At 38.8% G+C, this 8805-nt stretch overlaps 2 pseudogenes; one reads left to right on the top strand and one right to left on the bottom strand.

Annotated features, from left to right (window-relative positions):
- Positions 1–257: 257 nt before the first annotated feature.
- Positions 258–595, bottom strand: LOC130855598 (cytochrome c-like; annotated as a pseudogene).
- Positions 596–6302: 5707 nt separating this feature from the next.
- On the top strand, positions 6303–7596 carry LOC130855601 (nucleophosmin-like; annotated as a pseudogene).
- The last annotated feature ends 1209 nt before the right edge of the window (positions 7597–8805 follow it).

The following is an 8805-nucleotide window of genomic DNA, read 5'->3' as shown; positions in this document are numbered from 1 at the left end:
AACATTTCTTATTCAAGTTTAATCATCTCTTTAGAAGGGGAAAACAGTGATAGCACTTATTGAACTGGAATTGCTACCAAAATTCAAAAAGCTGACCATATTCATTTAGCCACAAGCCAGTCTTATTTAAATCAGAACAGAAATATTACATCAGCCATTCATGATCTGAAGTCTAGTGTATGAGATCAATTTAAATATGGTACACATAAAAAGTCTTGAGACATCTGTTTCATAATAAATAAGGCAGTGGCCAACTATTACTCATTAGTAGCTTGTTTGAGATAGACTATCAAGTCTGCCCTCTCTCCCTTCTTCTTAATGCCAAGGGAGAGATCATTTTTGTTCCAGGGATCATTTTTGTTCCAGGGATGTACTTCTTGGGATTCTCCAAATACTCCATCAGCATCTCCTCTCCCCAGGTGATGCCTTTGTTCTTGCTGGCATCAGTGTGAGAGAATCCAAGAGACTGACAAGTCTTTCGCCCAAACAGACCATGGAGATTTGGCCCAGTCTTGTGCTTGCCTCCCTTTTCCACAGTATGGCACTGGGCACACTTCTGAACAAAAATCTTCTTGCCCTTCTCAACATCACCCATTTTCAAATCATTCTTTCCCGGTGCACGCCTAAGTGGGAGCCGCTGGCAAGCCGAAGGTCCCACTTTCTGATGTGGTTTTTAAATGATATGGTTTTTAAACTCAGTCAATCTATAATGTTCAAGTGGTTCAAGAACAATAATACAATGTGTTTCCTGAGGGTTTCAGATACATAATGACCTTGAGCATGAATGGAACTCCAGTTAACCACTATAATACTGTGAGAAAAATCTAAGCCTCAAAAAAAAAAATCTACATTTTATTGCTCATGTGGGAGTAAGTGTTTTAGATTTGTCTAAACAAACAATTTCAACTTTATTTATGCTACATTTTATAGAAGAATGCATTGAACACATAAACAACACTGAACTGAAATATGGGCTGTTTATTTATTAAATGGCTCTTTTTAAAGATAATAATAATGTGAGTCACAGAAGTTAACTGTTCCCTTCTGTAACACAATGATGTGGAATTACTTTTGATGAGAACAAAGATACAATTATTTACAACTAAAATAAAAAGAATTTTTTTAATTTTTAAAATTAAGAACACTGATTTATATCAAACTTTGACTGAATACAGATAGAAATTCTACTCTATGCTCTGCACTTACTATACTACTATACTATACTATATTCTATACTTGTTACAATGTAAGTGTATTCTGAAGAAGGGCCTTCCTGGTAAGGAGTGAGAAATAGAGCCATGGGTGCCAACCCCAGTTCTGCTGCCAAATGGCAAGTCACTTGCTGTCTCTGGATTTTGATCAGAGAACATTTTACCAATTCTTTGACTCCAGTCTCCTATATGAAACATGTAATTCCATTCTCATCTTTGGAAATCAGAGAAATAAAATCTTCCGATGAGGTGATTAAGGCAAAAAGAAACTCACTGACTTACTGAAGACAAAGAACAAGGACATCAATAGTACCAGAAATAAGATAGAAAGTCTCAGCTCACACCAGCATAGCACAGTGGCTAACAGCAAAGGCTCTGGATTGGTACTGCCTGAGCCGGAGCCCCGGGTAAGTTATTCAACCTCAACATCCCCATCCTAAAAACAGTCTAATAATAGACCTACTGCTTAGAGTTGTTGTGAAAGTTGAGGAGTTAGAATAAGAAAAATGCTCAAAACAGTACCTACTACACGTAAAAGACTCGAGAAATGTTAGTTATTCATATTATTTGCCCTACCTTCCTCATATGTGACCTTCAAGGGCTTGAATTTCTTAGTCAAACACGATGTAGATTAAACGATTCCTCAAAAGTCACTCAGCCAGGGCCGGATCCAGGTATTAAGTGGCCTGAAGATTATACAGTTTGGGAGAACTATGCACTATGAATGCAGCGGAACCCCTGTCAGAACCCAGGTATTTGAGGAGCTGAGGTGTAAGCATCATCGGCATCCCTTTCTATCCATCCTCCTCTGCTCTCCACCACCACATGACAGAACACAGCATGTTGGTATGACCTGGAAACTCTCTCTTGTTGTAAAACAGAACAAATGTAGGAATTCCACAAATAAGCCACAGCCTAGTCCTGACTCCAGGGAGAGGTTCTTGGATCTCCTACAACTCATGGCTGAGAGACTCACAGAATGTTTGAAGTTGGAAGAGACCAACTGGATGTTTTTATTATGAAAGCATGCTTTACGTGCAGGCCCAGAGGCCAGCTCTGTAATTGCTGGGTCCTGACATCCAGGGAGAGCAGACGGGGATAGGGAGGCTGCCAAAGAGCAGGGCCCCAAGCAGCTGCATGTGGTGTGTGTACCGAGAGCCGGCTTTCTCAGACAGTGCTCGAGAGGGCTCAAGTTACCCAGCGCCTGGGTGAAGTTAACTGTTGTTTATTCTAAAAGAATAGAGCTGAGGAGGGAAAAGAAGAGGATGAGGGTACAAGAGAAAGAAAGCAAAAGATGTTTCCTGCTTGTCCTCTCAAAAGGCAATGAGACATTTTCCTTAGTGGCTTCACTCTGACAGGACAACACTCCCTTAAAATACTTCACTAAGGCAGTGAAGGGGAGAGCCAGGCCATGGGAGAGCAGGAGCATTTGAAGGTCAACAACTAGGGAGAGAGTTTTCTTTTTCTTTTCTTTCTCTTTCTTCCTTCCTTCCTTCCTTCCTTCCTTCCTTTCTTTCTTTCTTTTTCTTTCTTTCTTTTTAATTTTCCTAGCAAACCATCCAAAACCCCTGCAGTTGTCATTAGTTATATACACTCAGCAGGCTTAATCATGAATATACTAATATTCAATAGAATTTCATTTCCCTTTGTGGGGGTCCAGGCAGGGGTAGTGTTATGGAAGAAGAAAAAGAGGAATATTGGAATCATCTTTATAGCTCCTTTGTAAAACTCCTTCTCTTTTGAAGAAGGCAATACAGTTCAGTGATTAACACGGCCTGGCTTCATTTCTTTGCAGCTGCATCCTGGACAACGGGTAAATCTTTCTTAACCTTAGTTTCCTTGAATGTGAAACAGGGAGGAACATGGTACCTATCTCATGGGAGTGCTGGGGAGGCTGAATGAGACAAGACAAACTAAGCTCCTAGCAAGGCACCTGTTGAGTGCTTTAAAAGTCCAGCAATGATTCTTTGACTATTAGGCACCATGACTTGATATTTTCTTAATCCAGCATATCAATCACTATACTGGTCAAAGGAAATATGATCTGAAGCTTTCTTGAAAGTAAGAATTACTAAACTCTTCTTGCTTTTTCTTGGTTAACTTGTTTCCCAAATTATAGCTTTGTTCTTTTAATTTTTAAAATGTGAAAAATCACCAACTGAAGGCCTTCAAGTTGAACATTTCCATAGGACGCTGGCTATGGCTAAAATTGCTTTAAGAAATAAAGCAATGTGATGAGAACGCAATGTTTGGAAACTTGTCCTTAACATCTTACTAAAGCAGTACTATATGTTCAAGTTTCAGCCTTCCTGAAATCTATTCTTGGGAGGATACCCAGATCTGTTGCAAAAGTATGGAGAGAGGTCCTTGGCCCTAAGGAGTTTATCGCTTAATAGAGCAACTGGCTGTAGACAGAATCACATAAATAAATGTAACAGAAGCACATAAGCAAACATTTATACATAGCTGAGCACAGCTGCTTAGGTTTACACAGGTGCAAAATAATATATCAGGGAAAATATTTTTAAATGGTTATTACAGTACTTGGCAACTAGAATACATAGTGATGTAAGTTTTGAAATTGCATAGAACTACATACACATGGTCTTCGTGGTTGCTAAAAAGTATGTGGAGCCTAAGGAAGCTCAGAGATTAGTGAAGAAGAAAGGAATTCCAAATCTGAGAAAGGGCAGGTACAATGGATTAGAAATGAGTGGGGCTAAATCGTTTTTATTGTTGTTGACAGTTATTTGTGACTAATAATTGAGCACTTCCATTGTACCAAGACTAGGGCTTTAAATGAATCTCACAACAATCCAAAATGTTGTGTCTTTGTTACTCACATTTCACAGAGGAAGAAACTGAGGCTCAGGGAAATTCAGGCCTTGACCAAAATGTGTGTCTAAGTGTCAACAAGTGCCAGTAGTGGCATTTGAACCTGGGTCTGTCCGATTTTAAACCTGCCCTCTTAAGCTATTACTCCACTTCCTTGCTGTCATAGACTGAAAAGATAAGAGAAGTAAAAGGGATCATTTTTAAAATAGACAGTGGGATGAAAGACTGTTAACTAAGCCCCTTAAAGCCCCAAATGAAGATCATGACAGGACTAGACTGTGTAGAAGAAAGAGGTGGGTGTGGGAAGAGGAGCCTTGGATGAAGAGGAGACTTGGGTGAGGAGAAGCCAGCAAGAGGGGCACCAATGGCACACATCTATCTACCATCTAAAGCATTACTGACAAACTCTTTCTCTATTGCTAAGCAAATTGTTTTTAGCTGAAAACTTTAACTCCCTAGCAAACACTGCAGCATCACAATACCACACAGCAAAGAGCAGGTCATCCCAAACATGAATATAAATAACCAGAGAGAGTACTCTGGTGACCTGGCCAACTGAAAACTGGAAAAATATCTGCTGTCCCAACAACTACTTCACAAAGTAACCTTCCCTCAATGAGTTTCTTGTAGAGCATTCTCTGTTAACCTACCCATTAGGGTAGGAATGAATCTCTTAGGAAGCATGGACGTGGACTCAGGTCTGGGCTCAAACACCTAGTGGCTTTGTGACCCTAGACAAGCTTCGTAAGAGCTCTAGGCATCATCTGTGACAAATGCCTAGTAGATATATCCTAGGATTATGGAGAGGGTTAACTGAGATGATACATGTGAAACACTTCATACAATGCTTAGCCCATAGTAAGTGCTCAAACATATTAGCTGTTGTTATTCAAGATGTCATAAGACAGGTAAAGCACTTTATAAGCTCTTCAAGGCAGTCAGAGGCATCCTTTCTCTTTGCTACTGAAATTAGCAATGATATTCTTCTGTTGGGAATACAAAAATCTGCTACTTGGTGCCTCTGTATTAGGCAAGCGCATTTCTGCTGTAGGTGGTACCATTCATTCATGTGGGATAGAGATCTAGTTAAGCACAATTCACTGGAACTCCAGTAGTCAAATCCTATAGCAGCAGTGGTCCCGGGGGTGGGGGTGACACCACTGCTAACTTGAACATTTCCTCTGGAGATTTTTGTTTCCCTCTGGCTTCCTGTGACGCTGCTTGCTGGGTCCAAATGCAGCCAGGGTTTGCAGTGCAGTTAAATGATGCTTCTGTTGCACAGTCGCACAAGGTTTTGTTTGGGTACTGTTCGGTCAAAATGATGTAAGGGCGGGGCGGGGGTGGGGAGAGTGCAGTCTACTGCAGCTGTTCATCATTACCCAGATAAGCTCGAGAAGCCTCCCAATTAACCTTCATGTGTCATACAGCCAATCAGTACATGAAAACAAGAATTTCTCATTTACCGAAATATTTGGCTTGTAATTGCTGTCTGGGAATGTTGAACCAGGTAGAAAACATTAAGAAAATTGCCCTCCTCCCCACAAATTTAAGCTTGGTGATTATTTTTTTAAAAAGACCAAGAATTTTATTTGGTAGCCTAAGCTGTTTTTGTCCTGATTTCAAGATAAGAATATAAATATATATTATGTCTTCTGCTGTAAAATAATATACTAAAACACACTTGCAACTTAAAACCTGAAATAAATGTATGAGGTATATAAATGTTTTCCTAAGTTCTTATGGCTTAAAATTTGGAAACATATTTTCCTAACATATATATTTCATCTTTTCAGAGAAAGAAAACAAAGTAAAGAAAATGCAGCATTTATATAAATAAGGGATGGACACATTACCATAAAAATTAATATGGCCAGTCAAATGATACCATTTTTTGAGATCTTGCCGTGTACACATTACTGTGCTATGCTGGATGGTCAATATAATATTAAGGGTGAGAACATAAAACATTAATTTTGTGTCTAATAGGCCCTCAAATGTTTATTGAAATTAATTGAATTTAACTTGATTGAATTGAATTATACTGACTTGAATTAGGACAATTATAAGACATTGTCACTATACTCAAATCTCTAATCTAGCTAAGGAATTAAATATAAATGCATGAAATTTTAAAAAATACAAATAACAAATAACAATACATGACCATAATTTTTTTAAATAATGGCTGTTCTCCAGAACAGTAGTTGTTTATCTCTGTCCACCTCTTCTCCCAGCTAAGCATGGGTCACCAATGCCATGGAAAATTCAGTGGACATGGGCATGGACCCTGAGGTCTCAGAACTATCTTTTTGGTTGTCAACTGAAGGCTGACAAAGATGATCACTTTAAGGTGGATGATGATGAAAATGAGCACCAGTTATCTTTAAGAACTGTAGGTTTAGGGGCTGGTGCAAAGGATGAATTGCACAGTGTTGAGGCAGAGGCAGTGAATTATGAAGGCTGTCCAATTAAAGTAACATTGGCAACTTTGAAAATGTCTATATAGCCAACAGTTTCCAGTGAGACTTTTGAAATGACACCACCTGTGATCTTACAGTTGAAGTGTGGTTCAGGGCCTGTGCATATTAGTGCACACATTTAGTACCTGTTGAGGAAGATACAGATTCAGAAGATGAAGAGGAGGAGGATGTGAAACTCTGAAGTATATCTGGAAAACCTTTCTGCCCCTGGAAGTGACAGCAAGTTTCCACAGGAAAAAGTAAAACTTGCTGCTGATAAAGATGATGATGATGTTGATTTTGGCAATGAGGAAACTAAAGATAAAAGTTCCAGTAGATAAATCTATATAGGACTTCTCTGGTGGTGCAGCAGTTAAGAATCTGCCTGCCAGTGCAATGGACACGGGTTCAATCCCTGGTCTGGGAAGATCCCACATACCATGGAGCAGCTAAGCCCACGTGCCACAAATACTGAGCCTGTGCTCTAGAGCCCGCAAGCTACAACTACTGAGCCCATGTGCTGCAAGTACTGAAGCCCACATGCCTAGAGCCTGTGCTCTGCAACAAGAGAAGCCACCGCACTGAGAAGCCCATGCACCACAATGAAGAGTAGCCCCCGCTCACCACAACTAGAGAAAAGCCCACACACAGCAACAAAGACCCAAAAATGCAGCCAAAAATGAAATTAAAAAAAAAAAGGAAATAAGCCTCAAAGCAGGCAAAAGCTCTTAAAGAAAAAAATAAAAAACAAACAAATCAAAACAAAAAATAGAAAGAAATTTGTATAAGATACTACAGCCAAAAATACACAAAAATCAAACCAGAATGGAAGTAAAACTTGAAACCTTCAACAAGATCAAATGTCAAGAATCCTTAAAAAAAAAAAAAAAAAGGAAAGAACTCCTAGAACACTGAAAGAACCTAGTTCTGTAGAAGATGTTAAAGCAGAAATGCAAGCAAGTATAGAAAAAGATTGTTCTCTTCCCAAATTGGAAGCCAAGTTCATCAATTATGTGAAGAATTATTTCCAGATGACTTATCAGGAGTTTATTCAAGATCTCTGGCAGTGGAAGTAGAGGAAGTCTCTTTAAGAAAATAGTTCAAATAGTTTGTTAAAATTTTCCATCTTATTTCATTTCTGTAACAGTTGACATCTGGCAGTCCTTTTTATAAAGCAGAATGAGAACTTTCCCTACCATGTCTGATAAATGTTGTCCAGATTCCATTGCCATGAATGTGTTGTCCAAAATGCCTGTTTAGTTTTCAAGATGAAGCTCCACCCTTTGCTTGGTTTTCAGTATGTATGGAATGTTATCATAGGGCATAGTAAAAGTGGTGGTCAGACAAATGGAAGTGGTGGGGAGACAAAAATATACATGTGAACTAAATTCAATATGTTAATAAAGTTAAAAATAAATAAATATAAATAAATAAATAATGATAGACACAGAGAAAGTTGCAAAAATGATACGCAGAATCCCATGAATCCTTTACCTAGCTTCCATGGTGCCATTTTATATGACTGTAGTATAATATCAAAACCAGGGAACTGACATTGGTACCATACTGATAACTAGATTGCAGACTTTATTTGGTGTTCCCAGTTTTTGCCTGCCACTCAATCATGTATGTACAAGTGTGTGTGCTTATGATAGCATGTAGTTGTATGCAATTTAATCCCCTACATAGATTTGTGTAACCACCATCACAATCAGGACACAGAACTATTCCCTCACCACAAAGGGACTCCTTCAGTTTACTCTTTCATAATCACACCCACTCCCAATCACAATCACTAATCTGTTCTTCATTTCTATTGCTTTGCCATTCCAAGAATGTTATGTAAGTAGAATCATATAGTATGTACTCTTTTGAGATTGGCTTTTTTCTCTAAGCATAATGCTCTTGTGATCCATCTAAGTTGTTCTTTTTGTCAATAGTTTGTTCTTTTTTTATGGCTGAGTGGTATTCCACAATATGGACATACCAGTGTCCGTTTAACCATTCACCCATAAAAGGACATTTGGGTTGTTCCCAATTTAGGGCTATTGCAGTTAAAGCTGCTTTGAACATTCATGGATGCAACATTCATGGATGCATGTTTTTGTCAATCTAAGTTTCCATTTTTCTGGGGTGAATGCCCCGGGGTACAAATACTGGGTTGTAAGATAGTTGTATTCTTAGATTTGAAGAAACTGCCACACATTTCCACCAGCATGTGTGAGAGATCTGGCTGCTCCACATGCTCTCCAGTATTTAGTTTTACTACATTTTTCATTTTAGCCATTCTGGTAGGTGTG

This window comes from Hippopotamus amphibius, chromosome 6 (assembly GCF_030028045.1).
Source record: "Hippopotamus amphibius kiboko isolate mHipAmp2 chromosome 6, mHipAmp2.hap2, whole genome shotgun sequence".
NCBI classification, from domain to species: Eukaryota; Metazoa; Chordata; class Mammalia; order Artiodactyla; family Hippopotamidae; genus Hippopotamus; species Hippopotamus amphibius.
This window is presented reverse-complemented; position numbering and strand designations above follow the sequence as displayed.